At 41.4% G+C, this 15,955-nt stretch overlaps 1 protein-coding gene across 1 annotated transcript in view; it reads left to right on the top strand.

The window, feature by feature from the left end:
• The window catches only part of LOC148050110 (uncharacterized), a 187,480-nt gene that overhangs the window by 51,780 nt on the left and 119,745 nt on the right, over positions 1 to 15,955 (top strand). The window contains exon 3 of the transcript XR_015701374.1: positions 8,551 to 8,601. The gene's annotated coding sequence lies outside the window, so the exon portion shown is untranslated. The remainder of the gene's footprint in view (positions 1 to 8,550; positions 8,602 to 15,955) is intronic.

Below are 15,955 nucleotides of genomic sequence, written 5' to 3'. Positions count from 1 at the left end.
CCCTAATCCTTATTTGCCTGGGTTTGTAGGTAGCTTCTAGTAGACGAAGATGAGTTGAGCAGTGTGAATCTGAATCTGGTCTGAGCGCTGTGACACAGCATTATTCCTGTATCACTTACAGGAAAACACAGTGTCAGCAAGCCTTCCTATGCAGGTGGAGAACCACTGCTCCTGTATGTTCTTCTATGCCCTTCCCAGGCAGTACGTAGTTGTTTCCTGGCAGTAGCTGCCAGCTGCTCTTTTCTCAGCAGCCTCAGCCCATCCCCTTGGGTTCAGCACCGGAGGCGGCTGGTTTGCATTTCAGAAGCTGAGATTCCTCCTTGAGAAGATGCATTGGATAATTAAAGAACGGCACTGGCTGCCTTTCCTCCCTCACTGCCATCCATCCACCACAAGGTCATCTGTACACTTGCCCCTTCATGTTTATTTCTGAGCCAATAAAATTCCCATTTGCTCTGGTACATTTTGTAATCCACAGCTTTCAGACCAGAGATTGATTATCTGTATTCCTAGATAAAATCAAAGCGCAGTACTTAAAACAGATTTCCACTCAATTATTTCCCCCAGACAGCTTAAATGGTGCTTTGAAACCCAAGATTAATTCAGTAGTGGCTGAGAGATACATATTGGCATTTTCCTTCTGGCCTTGCTAAATTTTGTTTTTAAAGCAATTTTGATGCTAGTTCTTTAATGTCCATGAAACAGTGGGCTGGTATTTGAAATTCAGACTGGAGTCTGTGCATGATAACTGAACCAGGTGAACTTAGGTCAATCAAAAGTAACTCTTGATTGGTCGACAGCCAGCTGAATATGAGCCAGCAGTGTGCTCAGGTGGCCAAGAAGGCCAATAGCATCCTGGCTTGTATCAGGAATAGTGTGGCCAGCAAGACCAGGGAGGTGATAGTGCCCCTGTACTCAGCACTGGTGAGGATGCACCTTGAGTACTGTGTTCAGTTTTGGGCCCCTCCCTACAAGAAGGACATGGAGGTGCTGGAGCGTGTCCAAAGAAGGGCAATGAAGCTGGTGAAGGGTCTAGAGCACAAGTCTTCTGAGGAGCGGCTGAGGGAGCTGGGGTTGTTTAGCCTGGAGAAGAGGAGGCTGAGGGGAGACCTTATTGCTCTCTGCAACTACCTGAAAGGAGGTTGTAGCGAGGTGGGGGTCGGTCTCTTCTCCCAAGTAACAAGCAGTAGGACAAGAGGAAATGGGCTCAAGTTGTGCCAAGGGAGGTTTAGGTTGGATATTAGGAAAAATTTCATCACCGAAAGGGTGGTCAAGCACTGGAACAGGCTGCCCAGGGCAGTGGTTGAGTCCCCATCCCCGGAGGTATTTAAAAGCCATGGGGATGTGGTGCTTAGGAACATGGTTTAGTGGTGGACTTGGCAGTGCTAGGTTAACAGTTGGACTTGATGATCTTAAAGGTCTTTTCCAACCTAAATGATTCTATGATTCTATGATTGTCCTGGTTTCATCTGGGATAGAGTTAGTTTTCTTCTTAGTAGCTGGTAGAGCGCTGTGTTTTGGATTTAGGATGAGAATAATGTTGATAACGCACTGATGTTTTGGTTTTTGCTGAGCAGAGTTTACACTAGTCAAGGACTTTTCAGCTTCTTGTGCTCTGCCAGGTGCATAAGAAGCTGGGAGGGAGCATAGCTAGGACAGCTGACCCAGACTGGCCAAAGGGCTATTCCATACCATATGACGTCATACTCAGTATATAAGCTGGGGGAAGAAGGAGGAAGGGGGGGACATTGGGCGTGATGGCATTTGTCTTCCCAAGTAACCACTACGCTTTCCTGAGGATGGCTGAACACCTGCCTGCCGATGGGAAGTAGTGAATGAATTCCTTGCTTTGCTTTGCTTGCGTGCGTGGATTTTGCTTTACCCATTAAACTGTCTTTATCTCAACCCGTGAGTTTTCTCACTTTTACCCTTCCGATTCTCTCCCCCATCTCACCGGGGTGAGTGAGCGAGCGGCTGTGTGGTGCTTAGTTGCTGGCTGGGGTTAAACCACGACAATGATTCTATATCGGAACCTGGCTCTCTACTTGCAGAAGTTGGTGCAGAACTACTAGACCAGAATCTTGGCTGGTGCAAATTAATAGCTTCGTTTTCCAGGGAGATCAGCTGGTTCCCAATGAATTTCATAAGCTGTTTAATAACAATTTGCATTTGCTGCAGGAATGAGGACGAACGTTTGCTTTTTGGCGTGCTAAAGTTGCCTTCTCTCCATTTCACTTAAGCAAGAACCAAATCAAATACATTTTATTTGAGCTTCTCTCAGGTTTGTATTTCATGCAGTTGTTGGGCACATTTGGGTTTCCTTTTTCCCTAAGTAACCACTTAATTTTTTTTTTTAAACTGAGCAGATACTGATTTCTTTGGAGACAGATCACCAGGAACAAAAAAGGAGTAAACACCGGCAAGCACAGTGCCCATGCTCTTGTTCCCTGCTACTGCATTCTCATGGATTTCCCTGGTGTTAAACCAAACCGAGAGAAACACAATGAGTATTATTTTATTGCAGCTTGTCTCTGTGCGATGTCCCCACACAGCCCGGCTAATAACTGCATTCTTGACTCTTGACTTGTCTCTCTCATTTTCAAAAATTTCCTATGCTCTTTCCATAGGCTTTCAGTGGTGTAGACCTACAGCACACCGCTATCATAGGTTACCTGGCCTTTGTCTTAGTAAGATCCTACCAAGCTATTCATATCCCACAGGAGATATGCTGGCTAGAAAATCAGGTTCGTGATAAAAATTGCAATCCTAAATTATGTTGGCTGAAAAGTAAAATACGGTTTTGAAACAGAAATACAGAGTTCCTGGTGGGAGCTGTATCTCTTCTCCCAGTTTTCTCTGCATGACTTTGAGTTTGGATCAAGACTGTATTCAAGGAGGTACAATTCAGCCATTTAAACGCGTGGATGTGAAATTCCTGAGGTTATCAGGAAGGAAAAAAGGAACTTAAAGGAGGATGTTAGAAACTAAGATAGGAGGAGAACTTCTTGTTAGTATTTGTTCTAATATTTCAGTTGGGACTGGATAACATTTTTGCAGAAAACTTTTTCAACAAATATAAATTAAATCCCAGCACGATTTGAAAAATACACATTCATTTTGAGTTATACAGCAGATGGAGGCTTTAAAAATATATTATTTTGCTTAGGTTTATTGATGTCTTGTTTAGAAATTTCTTTTAATTCCCATTTTCTTCTGAAAACATTCAGTGTTACATTGGTAGGTGTAAGACTGAACATTGCCAAGATAAAAAAAAAAAAATATATATATTTAGCCCAAACCAGATATTTGAACTTTCTGATTTATCACTATGTTAACATTTATTTTAGTTAGGCTTTTTTTCCTTTTTTTTTTCCCTTTTTTTAAACGTTTCTCAGAATGACCAGTGATTCCAAAATACCTCTTCCTTGCCCAGTTCTACATGAAACCAGGGCAACATAAGTGAGTTCTTCAGTTCTACGTACACAGTTTCATAATCCAGAAAATTGAGATGCCGCTCAGGGAAGAAGACATCCTTGATCTCTTTCTTGCTGATATCGAAGTGTAAATTGAAACTGTGACAACAAAGTCCAGTATCAGTTATAACAAACTGCAGTTATATGTAGTGTGGGATGGGTTCATAGCTCACAAACAGATCACAGGTAGAAGATTAGACAAATAATTGGAAAAGAAATCTACAGCCAGATCCTCCAGCTGCAGTCAGCTACATACAGTTATACTGTAATTTCAGTGAAGATATTCTAGCTATTCTGATTTACCAGTACAACTGAGATTAGAAGACTTTGAAAATTAATATGACGGAATCAAAAGAGCTACTAAAATATGTAAGTCATCAAGGAGACTAGAATACCCTAAAAGGCATTATAATACAGGCTGATGACATGTCTCTTCTGGTGATTTTTTTTATCTTGAATTTTGGTCCATTTTCTTTTTTTACTTGGAGTGCCATAGTACAGGTTAAAGTGCACTCTAAAAAGTAGCATGTGGAATAACTGCATAATTTTGCAATCTCATGTTAAAGCAGCTGCATCTGCAAGTCATTTAATGGAAGTTTTACCACTTTTTTTCCTTTTACCATATCATATTTGAAACTCAATAAAGGTGAACTTCAAATAATGTCTGTATATCATGGAAGATTCAAACCCCTGCAACCGAACCCATATTCCCTAAAGTGCTGTTTATGAACAGTGTTATTTCAATCTACTGGTGGAAGTAAAAACAAACATTTGGCAGTGTTTATATTTGCACCCTTGGGACAAACGATGAAGGAGTTATTTGCTCCAGCCTTTAATCAATTTTAGGTAAACAGCACTAGTATACCTTGAACATCCATATTTTCTAATTGGCTCTTTCAAATGTGAAGTCTCCCATAATTCGCAAAAGAGATTTACAACTGAGGGAGAGAAGGGAGCAAGCAGCACTTACCAGTTGTTCCTTTGATGGATCTGATTCAGCAGTGAAAACGGCAGAGCGGAGTCGTGAGCTACAGCTTGTTTGCATATCAAAATGCAAAACATGGGCGATTTCCCTGGCTTCAGTTGATTCACTGCTCTGCAAATCTGTATCTGCACTACCAGCAGAGATGCACAAGCAATACTAATACTTGATTTAACACAACCAAATCTATTTATTTTATGCGTGGTAAATTCTTTGGACTGAGTCAGTTTGTGCTATTCATACAAGGACTTCTCATAGGGTTCAAAGAGTTTGATGAATCTATTTTTTGCACTTACTGCAGTTGGTGAAGTGAGGTGTTTGTGCCAGCATCTACAGAGAGCACTTATGGTGAGTTACAAGATGAGTCAAAGGTGGTGATGAATCTTATTGTAGGACTGCATCCAAAATGATACAGGACATGGCAGACAGTACTGAGTAGAAGAAAAGCAAGAGAAGAAAAGATTGATGGTAAAAAATGGCTTGTGCTTTTTTAATGCATTTGATTCTGTTTGGCTTCACTTGGAGTCCCCCACAAAGCTCTGTAGACCTCAGACTGAATCAAAGTCCTGTGTTTGTGTGCATAAGTAAATCTGAAGGAAGATGTAATGACAGAGTATTAACAAAGGGCAAGTAAGCGATGGAAGTTTGGAGAGTGATGTTAGGTATGTAGGAATTGAGGTTGAGATGATATACTAGGATTTAATTAGACCTCGCCTGTTGACCAAAGGTTTGTCCTGAGAGTTTGACCCATGTAAAATTGGTTCAGTCAAACCAAAGCATTTTGAACTGTTTTCCCCTGAAAACATACAGGTATTGATTCCAGTGCATAAAATGTGGTCAGATGTCTGGAGGGGAATCTGGCAAGGTTCCTGCGGATCCACTACTGAGGACATTCGGAAAAAAATTAAAACTGAGCATACTGCAATTGCATTTTGCCTTTATTTTCAGTGAATCAGTAACTTTTACTGTGATATCAAATTAACCAGCTGGCTAACCATCAGGGGACATATGACATCTTGCGAAAGACGTTATAATATCAAAGAACACTTGAACATCACCTTTTTGTTTAGATGATGTTCTTATGTTGGACATTTCTGGGTAGTTTATTTTTATTGTCGTAAGCCATTTGATTTTTTTTTACATCTTCCTCATTTTCTGATTTATGACTAGGCTAGATTATTTTTCCCCCAGTAGGAAACTTTCTAATGATTTAACAGCAAATGCCTCCAAGCATTAATCAAAATAATGTATTTGTGCTTATCAATGTTGATTAAAAGTCTAGCAGTCTTATTATCAGGGGGGGGGGGAGCTGCCTTTGTCTTTTTTACTCATGGTTTACTTCAAATTAGTGTATGTGCATGCTGTGATTCTGAAAGCTGGATAATGATTCCTTATATATGTGCTCGTGTATTTTTCCATATTTAAAATATGTAAATACAACATTTGGTTTATAAAGTGCACAGTTTAGTGATGTACCTTTTCATTTGGTCTCCAAATGTGCTCAAATTCATTTGCTAATAATAAATAACACAGTTTTATAAGAACAAAGAATATGTTGTTATTTCTTCAGATACAGTTCAATTCTGTGTAAAGTAAGCACAGTGTAAAATCTGACACAAGTACGTTTTTGGTTGACTTTGATCTCTCGTATGGTGGTAAAATGAGGAATAACTTAATATAAGTTTCATGAGGTCATGGTTGATTGTTGTGCTGGAGTCACTACATGATCCCCTGTCCCTGGCAGGGAAGGAGTTAATATTAGCTGCTGCCCGGGGAATTTGCAGCTGGTAAGTATCTCTAATTGCAAGACCGAAGTCTGGTGTCTGTGCTCATCTTTGACTAGTCACTGCTTGGGGGAGGGAGGTAGTTGAAGAGGACATCAAGTCAACAACCAACCAACCAACTTGGGAATTAAAAATTTTCCTTAGAAAAACAGGAGTTTGTTAACAACGGTGTTTTTAAACGACAAGTGTGTTTGCTTGTCCTGGCACTAAACCCAGGAGCTGTAGGATGAGCTGGTAGAGGTGGCAGCTTTGTCCGTGCTCAGGTCATTTGGAGGCACAGGAGGCCCTGGGCGATCATTGCTGGTAGGTGAAGAGCACTGTTTGCTGCTGCTAAGTGCGTTTTCTTTCCTGTTCAAATGCTGAAGGGTTGTTCTCTTATCACAGGTTCACACATTGCCAGTTGCAGCATAAATTACAATGTACAAAGCAACACAGCAATGTATTATTCCAATGTTATAAGCTCTGTTACTGCCGATTACAATTTTTAAAGGTTTTTTGAGTGCAGTCCTAGCCTGTGAGCGGTTTAAATGCTGAGCTATCCAGTTTTCAGAGCCAAGGACCTAAGCATTGGCTAGATTCAACTCGCAGTGCAATGGTAACCACAACCGTCTAATATTACCTCAGTATTCCTTTGCAATCCCTTACCTGTGCATTGTCTGTATGTGTTACCCGTCACGTCATGTTTCAGGTTTAAGGGTTTTGGATGGTAGTTATTTCTTTGTGCCTCTTCAGTCCTGGCCACAAGGTGCTATGATGCCATCAATGTGTCTCAGCGCGGCAGAGAGGGGTGTGTTGGCCATCTCCATTGCCTTGCAGTGGTTTAGATCGCCTTCTCCATCCTTGTGTGGGTAGAATAACATGTTCCTGCAATGGGAACGTGTGTTCTCATCTGGGAGCAGCAGAACAAAATGATTCACTTTTTGTCTTTGCCTGTGACATCTGAGCAGCAGGAATGTGGTGGGGAGGAAGGTTCTTTTTCTGTCAACAATTAAAAATTATAATGATGATACGAAGAGTTAAGCACTCAACATACTTCTCTGTGTCTCTAGTGTAGAAAATAGCACAGTAAATACTGTAATCTGACAAATGTTAATTATCTGAGGTGCATCCATGTAAACTGAGGTGCAGAATGTAAAGTAACTATCAACTTAGTAACTGCAATGAAGCTTAATGATGTTTGAGGCTAAAATAATTGCATTAAGACAAGTAGTATGAAAGATCTGTGAAGTCAAGTACAATACCTTTGTGTAGCTGGAGGAAACAATGTTTAAGTGTAGCTGCTGTAGTGCCTAATATTTATTGGTTACTGTGAACAGGGTCTTTATCTTCTCTGTGCTGAAAAGTACTGAAATAATCTGGGAGACAAAAAAGTAAAATTTTAATTCTCTTTAATTTCTCTTTTAATCTCTGTATTACCTAAATACAATAGGGTCTGGAGTCGGCAACATCTGGAGCCCTAATTCCAGTTGTGATTCCATGTCTTTGCTCTCCCAGCCTTGACCTCACCTCTAGTCTTTTGATGCCAAACAGTGACCACCACGGTCGTGGTTCCTGTCTGCACCACCTATCAGTTCTGATGCTTCAAAACCAAACACTCTTCCGTTTTCCTAATTTTATACTTTATGTATTCGTATGTGTCCTGGGAGCCTGGCAAAATTTGATAACTTACAGGTGAGTTTTTTTAAGAGCCAGATTTCTCAAGTGCAAGCAAGTCTTAGGCAGCTCTTTCACCTGTGACAGCATATACAGATAGCCTTGTTAGAGGCAACTTCTTTAGCACATCTTTCTTCATGGTATTCTGCTTTTTCAGCAAGATAGGACACACTTTCTTAAGATTCAGACTTTATGCACTGATTACTTCTTCTCTGCTGTGGCTTAACTTCTCTGGCATGGCTTAACTTTGAAACCAAATGAAAGAAAATCCAATAAAGATAAATGAGGTATCTTTAAAGGATCCAAAAGAAAATACAGTAGAGTCAGCAATGAATTTCAAAATACAATGGGTTGAGGAACTTGAGGATAATGGTTTCTTTATGAGGTTAGATCTGTTCACAAAGGCTTGGAAGCATTTAAGATAATGAATTGCTTTAGGAGCAATACTTTTTCAAACTATCATGGCTGTGATTCTCTACATATTCCTGTCTAGCCATGGAAGTATTCTAGACTGGATGCATAAAATAGTAGTTTGAAAATTATGCCAAGCAGCATGCAGTAAGCATCGACAAAGAACAATTCAGCTTCCTGTAGAATTCTTCATGGAAAACACGTTTGATATGCTTTCTCAACAACTGAATCTATTTACCTCTTTTAGGTCTCCTGCTGCAAGGGATGACCAGAAGTTTCTACTGCTCCTGAGAGATGGGTAAGTCGCTTGAACTATTTATTCAAAATAGGTTGCCAATGGTCAGATCAGCACTTGAACATTACCCAGGAATAGGCATCTTCAGACATATTCCCTGTATTTTAAAGGAATTAATTCCTCCTAGAATTTGGGTTGTCAGTGCTGGCTTCAGTTTGACTGCTTAGGGTCCGTTACAATAAGGGTGTATACAGGTGAAGAACCAAAGAGCTGTTTTTTCTTCCTTACTGGATAACTGAAGCTCTGTAAACAAATGTTTAATGAATCACAGCTACAAAAAACAATACGGACAAACATTTTTATACACCAGACATTTGAATGAATATTTGTAGTCGAGTGGTGGTATACCTATAAGTTAAAGCAAACAAGTTTATATACCAAGATCATTCATATTCCCATTTGTTGCGATTTTTTTCCCCCAGTAGAAGTGTAGTAATGTTCCCGTCACCCGGCCAGGAGTGATCTGAGCCCCAGCTGTGTAGTGGGAACTGCTGGCGCCTGACTGGGAGCTCCTGTGAGGGACTGTGCTCGTGGGGCTCTGTGTTACAGCAGCCAGCCCCTGTGCTTGTCCGGTGCTAGTGCCACTCTGCTGGGTTAATGGCACTCTGCTCGTTTAGCAGCTTTATTGCCCTCAGAGCAGCACATACAGAAAATGACAGTATTTCCTATCATTTGCTTAGGTATCAGAGCTGGGATTTTTAGAGAGCTGTTGCTTCATTAGAAAAACGAAGCAATAGTTTAAAAGAATCTTAAATGTGGCTGGTCTGTAAAATGTCAGAGGAGTTCAGGTGATGTTAAGGGGGAGGTAACCTGTGTGGTCAGTTCCCCGAAGCCATGCTGTCAGAATCAGAGCATACCTGATACGATCAACGTAAATGATCCAATCCATCCTCTCTTAAGTACAGAACATCTGTATTCGCATCTGAGCAATTCTGGAGGAAGGGGCTGTTTTCCAATTATGGCAGGGCAATGGGCACACGTGAATTTGCACAGAATTTTTTAAAATATCTGTGTGCAACATTGCAGAGTACACAATCACTTCTTTTATGTTCGGTTCTGCTGAAGTGATGCAAGAACCGTAGTTTTCAGTGTGAAGGGTCAGACTTCCAGCTTGAGATGGGTGAGATATTGAGAATCTGTTTCACCCTAACTTCCCTAAATATCAAGCTCTTCTAAGCTGTGTATGCAAGGTCAGAATTTTTCGTTGGGCGTTTCATGATTGCTTTTAGTTTGTACTCATATAAGGCTTATTCAAAGAGGAAATATTTCAGATTTCAAGGTCAACTGCTCTCGGTGCAGACCGTGTGTGACACGTCAGCAATGAGTCACAACAGTTAGGATTTCACTGTGTTTACTCTCATATGGCATGTGGCTTGAACAGCTTGCTCCCTGCATGCTATTTTATAATTCTCTGTCCAAACTTCATATAAATATCCCAAATGCTAGGACTTATTTCTTTCTTTATAAGCCTGTTCTACAATATCCGTTTAATAAGATTTGTGCTTGAGCTGTCATTTCTGATTACACGTTACCCTTAGTTTATATTGCTTCCTTCCCAGTGGTCAACAGTATGAATGTCTGTGTGAATCTTAATGCATTTCCTTTTTCTTCTAATGTATAAATGTCTGAAAACTCATCAAAACAACCGTCCTACTTTGCTTGTATATTTTATTTCTGCCAAAAGGTTCAAATGTAATGAAAATAAAATGTTCAATGAGCATAACATAGATTTCCTAGAAGAAACAGGCACATTTAACTTGTTTTGAAAGATGATGAACACTATTAATTTTGATACATTCTATATATATGTTCTCACTTGACAATTGTTATTTAAAGATTTTGTTCTAGGTTGTTGCTGCACTTACGTTGTAGAGTCATTTTACACCAACGCATGGATCAGTAATTTAATTATAAATAAGTGGGTTTAAGCCAAATGTAATGGAAACAATATTTTCTTACCCAAAGTCTGCTTAGTCTCAGATATGGTAATGATCTAGTGGCATGGTGTGTGTTCCACTTCCATTTGCCACACTGAAGCAGAATATCCTGAGGTGCTGAACTTGTGAGAGTTTTGCTTTAGGTTGTGTTGCAGAAGCTCTGCAGTTTGGTGCAACACCGTTTGAAAGTCATGACAGGCAGAGCCTGTGCCAGCCATGATGTTTTCAGAAGCTACGGCTCTGCCACAGAAGTTATAATGAACATCTGCCTAAATTTGAGGGAAAATATAGATCAAAATTAGAGGGAAATGATAAACAAGGCGGTATACTGAACTGTTCATTTGTACTTATGAAAACTTTGTTACTCGTATCTCTAACAAATACCAATAGTATCTGCATTTAATACTTATTTTTGATCAATTATGAGACTGTGAGTGTAACTTCTTAGCCACTCATGCCTGTTGAAATTCACCTCTGTGTGAAGGGCTGTCTCTGTTTATTAACATTGCAAAGGGGGCCCAAATAGCAGTTGAAGAGACTGAGGCGGTTGTGCTGACTACATCCACAGACCTTGGCTGTGCTCCCCGAGTAGATCTGCACCCAGGAAAAACATTCACTGCCTCACTGGGACTGCTTCTGGAGTAATACTCAATTCAGTGCAAGTAAGGAGTCGTAACTTTGGGTTTACAGTAATAACGCAGGGCCTCAGGCTCCTTGCTGAAACTCTTCTCCATTGAAATCCAATGAAAATCAACAATATAAATCCAAACTTCCCTGTGGTCACATGCCAGAGGCAGCACATAAGGTGCTGAGAATGATGTATAGTGCTAGGATTGCCTTCGATCCTTGTGCTCTACCTCTGTTTGTCTTTGGTTCCCTGTCTAATTGCCAGCTTATTAAATCAAAAATGAGTGGGGAGTGCCATGCTGGGAGGAAGCAAAAGACCGATGTTTCTTCTTACCTGAAGGCGGGTGGTGCAGAGCTGGTGTCAGGCATGTTCCCAGGAGATAACTACCTGCAGATGCACAGCATCAGAAGGGTTCGCCAAAGCCATCAAAAACGGATTGCTTGATATGAATGGGGGGAGGAGGATTTAAAGCTGCTGTGCATAGCTATTCAGAGATGTCTGCCTAGCCTAGAAGAGTAAAAAGGGATGCTGGTATAAAATATTATAGGGTATTATTTTTATGCTTTATTCTTAAGCAGAAAAAGTGATAGGTATTGTTCAGCCTGAGCCCTTTGATGCATACTATTGTTAACATTAATTTTAAATCCTTTCAAAACCATCTTCCAAATGTCTATTAAAACATTTAATTGCAAGGTGCTTTTTCTCCTTTTCTTGCTTCATCATTCTCAGGTATATTGTTCTTTATCTCAGAAAATGAAGCACTTCTGCCTTTGACAGCCCATGCAGGGAAGGGAGATGATCAGAGAGTGCAAGAGGCTAACAGCAGCAAATCATTCCAGAGCCCTGACTTGGGGAGGTTAACTTTTGTTTATTAGAGGATTTGTAGGACTCGGAAAAGAAACTGACTGCTTGTAATTCAGAATTAGTACCTGAAAGTTATCTTTATCGATTGTAGTTGTTGTTCTCAACACACCAGCAGAGGGGGAAGGAGCAGAAATTTTTACTGGCATCTAACCTGAAGGAGATTCCCCAAACTACGAAGGGTGTTTGGGTACCTGCCTGTCATTGACTTTTAATGGACATAAATACTGTGGCCACTCTTTGGGGCTTTCAGAATTTCCCCTCATACATTTATCCTAGCTTTCCCCTTTCCACACTTATTGGATTGATTCTAAAAGCTGTGGGATGTCCTTGCCTGGAGAGTTTAATCATAGGGCTTTATGAGCCAAAGGGCCTGAGGCTGGCGGCAAAGGGGGACTTGCGCAGCTCTGGAGAGTCAGGGACACAGTCGTGCCGTGGAGCTCGTGCAGGAGATGCGTGCCACGGCCATGCATCAGCCAGCTGGTGCATCGCTTATGGCCAGTGCTGATGCCAGCAGATCCGTGCAGAAAGACCTCATGTGTTCTGCTACAAAGAGAAGGTCCTAGGAGCAAAAAAAAATCCTGTCATCATTCATGGGATATGAATACCTGTGAATCTGAATACCACCTTCTGTCCCTGCCGCCTAAGGCTACTGAGGGCTTGCGTGTGTGGGGAATAACACCGTAATGCTCCTTACCTGGGGCTGGCTGAAGGGTTTCTCACCATAGAGAGAAGAGGAAAGGGTCTGTCCTTGGTGTAGTCCTGATTGCTGGGGAAGAATTGGTGGAGAATTGAAGGTAGATGGGAAATTTGGGAGAGACTGACTATGAAATGACAGAGGCTACTCCTGTAGGAAAGGAAGAAGCATGGGCAGCAATTTAAGTATGATAAGCTCTGGAGAAGGTGACCTCAGCAGACACAGGGAGCTGGGAGGCAGGATCCCTTGGGATGATGGTCTAAGGGATGAGAAGGGACAGATTCTGAGAGAGAACCAATAAACACACAGCAGCCGAGCGTCCTCCTGCACAGGGGTGGTAAGAATACAGTAAAAACCGTTAGGGCAGAATCAGGAGCTTCTTTAGGACTTGAAAATCTGAAGAAGTGGTACAAGAGCAGAGGCACTTGACAAGAAATGAAGGTGAAGGCGTAGCACAGGCATATAATGGTAAAATGAAAAGCCTAAGGCAAAAAATGTGTTTCATTTAGCAAGTGAGATAAAAAGCAGGAGGAAGTAGTACTATAAATACACTAGAAATAGGAAGATAGGAGTAGAAATATAGATCTAGTACTTGACAGAGAAGTGGCTGCTTACGGAAGTGTCCAAAATGCCCTGATAACCTGGTTAATTTTGACCGGAGTGTAGAATAAGGGGCCAGAACAGAGAACAAATAGGCAAGAGTTTATTTGGATCTGCTAGATAGGTCAGGACACAGGATCTGAGGAAATTCTCCTTAGAATTAGAAAGAATTAATCAAAACTGTTTTTGAACAAGGAGCAATTATTTTTAACAGCTTGTGGAGCTCAGAGGAAGTCTCAAAACTATCAAAATGCAAATACAGATCCTACATATAAAAGGAAAAAATACAGTCTAGTGTATTATTGACTAAAAAGCCTAACAAGTTCTTGAAAAGGCTCTGAAATTAATTAATGAAAAAAATCAATCCATAATACTTGGAAGAGGTGACTAAAATAAAAGAAAAACCAACCATCATGGATTCGTCAAAACTATATCAGATTAGTCTAATTAACTGACCTGGCAGGTAAAAGGGGAACAAATAGTTATGACATACTTTGGCTTTTGTATTTCCAGGTAAGCTAGAGAGATGTGTCTAGCTGTAAGATGCACGTATAGCTGTTTGAGAAATTTGTTTTAAGTAGTAGCTATCATTATTTGCCTGCAAATCTTGGAGAGCCTTTCAAGTGAGAGTCCCAAAGGGACCTGTCTTGCTCTCAGGTCTGTTCTCTGTTTTAATTAGTGATTTGTATGATGGAGAACTTGTAAAATTGCAGATGACATGGAGCAGGGAGGGATCACAGGAACTCTGGAGGACAGAATTGAAGTAAAAAATGATTTGAAAAACTAAGGAGTTGTTTCTGAAAACCCCAGGCTGAAATGCAATGAAGTAAACTATGAAGCGCATAGCTTCATAGCATAGAGACGGGGTGGGGAGTAAGTGAGACAGACAGAAAAGGACTTGGGGGTTTGGAGTGGCCGACAAATTAAGCATGAGTAAAAAGTGCAAAGCTCTTGTTTGTCAAGGAGGGAAACTCCATCTGGAGGGTATTAACAGAAGGGTCATGGGAGAAGAGACCCGGGAAGCTGTCCTGCTCTGCTCTGCCCGCAGGTGACTCCAGCCTGGCTGCACTCTCCGGTGTGGGGAATACAGCTGAAATAGGGAGATGTCTTCTGCTCTTTTGTTATTTGATCGGTTTAACTTATTAGAAGTCTGGACAAGGAGAGATTTATTTAGCATCATTGGAAAGTTTGTGACAAAAATTCATTTTACAAAATGATAACTAAATGAGCTTCGGGAAGATCTGCTGCTGTGTATAATGTGCAGCATCAAAACATGGGTAAGCACCCACAAAGAAAAACAGCAAACCGCAAGCAAAAACAAGGGATCAAAATAAAGCTAGTTAGCAAAATCTCTTAATTAACTTTAAACTGCTATAACTAATAATTCCTTAGAAGTTTAACCTCTCTGTGACTGCAGTTTTGCTCCATTTCAAAGCAAAGCCAATCTTCATCACTGGTAACACCATGTACAATGACTAGCAACAAAAATTAGCATCTTGGCAGGGTGATATGAATTCATCCAGAAAATAAAAGGGGTGTCATTTGCACCATCTGCTGCACATGAATCAGGAGAGAGGAGAACAGCTGAAACCTGGAGATGTCAATATTGAAATGCTACTGGGAGGCGAAACGGTGGCCAAGTAAACAGAGGGGCTGCCTGGCCAGCGGGTTGGGACGGCGAGGAGACGTGATCAGGCATGGCCAGAAACGTTTTCCAAACATTTTCCTTCTCACTCGCCTTTCTTCCTTTCCATATTTTAGAACCATTAACTTACAGGCGTGTTGTAGAAGGTGGAGGTGTAAGTGTGATAATTCCTTCAGTGCGAACTCTTCAGGGCTCCAAGGGAGAAATGCTGTGGTGTGGCTGGTTTGTGCCCTCCAGAGCTGTGCATAAAGACAGTATAAGGGGTTTAATTTCTGCCTTCTGGGGCAGGATGAAACTGTTGCAGAGGAAAAAGTACCAGACCAATGTGGCTACTTGGATTTGGTTTTCTGTATTGCATGTATGTGTGTTTGCACATAAAGGAAATACAAAATACAAGTCTGTACGCAACTGAAATGAGGCAGGTACATGCATACTTCGGGACAGCCCCACTGGTGTGTGCAAAGCATGAATGTTTCTGTAGGTACAACCCGGAGAGCATGTGCTTGCTGTACAGGGAGCCTCAGCCATGGTGTTACTGAGCTGTATTTTCTTAATGAGTGCAAAAAAGGTGATGGCCGATGTGGGCTGAGAGGCATTCATGGGCTGTGCGCGGTACCGTGTGTTCCTGGGCTGGGAGGGAGGCACAGTGTGAGTGGTGTGGCGTGGCGTGGCGTGGCGTGGCGTGGCGTGACATGCCACCCCGCCTGCCACCTGCAGCCAGGCTGCCTAATCACCTTAATAAACTGATCAAGCACACATTGCCATCTTAGCTCCCAAAAGCTTTCCCTAGCCAAGTTGGTTAGAAACCTCTGTGCTTCCAGCCCAAACCTGCTGAAGGCCAAGTTATATTTACCCGTTCTTAGCCAATATTGCCGCACGATTCTGCTCCTGTCCCAGGGCTCATCCCTAGCGTGTTTGCAAAGAACAAACATTTCCCTCAGAGCCGTCTTTTCTCTGGCTAAACAAGCCAAGACGTATTACACTTCTGT

Source organism: Nipponia nippon, unplaced genomic scaffold (assembly GCF_047370975.1).
Source record: "Nipponia nippon isolate SJK-2023a ecotype South Korea unplaced genomic scaffold, ASM4737097v1 scaffold_9, whole genome shotgun sequence".
In the NCBI taxonomy this organism is placed as follows: domain Eukaryota; kingdom Metazoa; phylum Chordata; class Aves; order Pelecaniformes; family Threskiornithidae; genus Nipponia; species Nipponia nippon.
The sequence above is the reverse complement of the archived record's forward strand: the minus strand, read 5'-3'. Positions and strand labels throughout refer to the sequence as shown.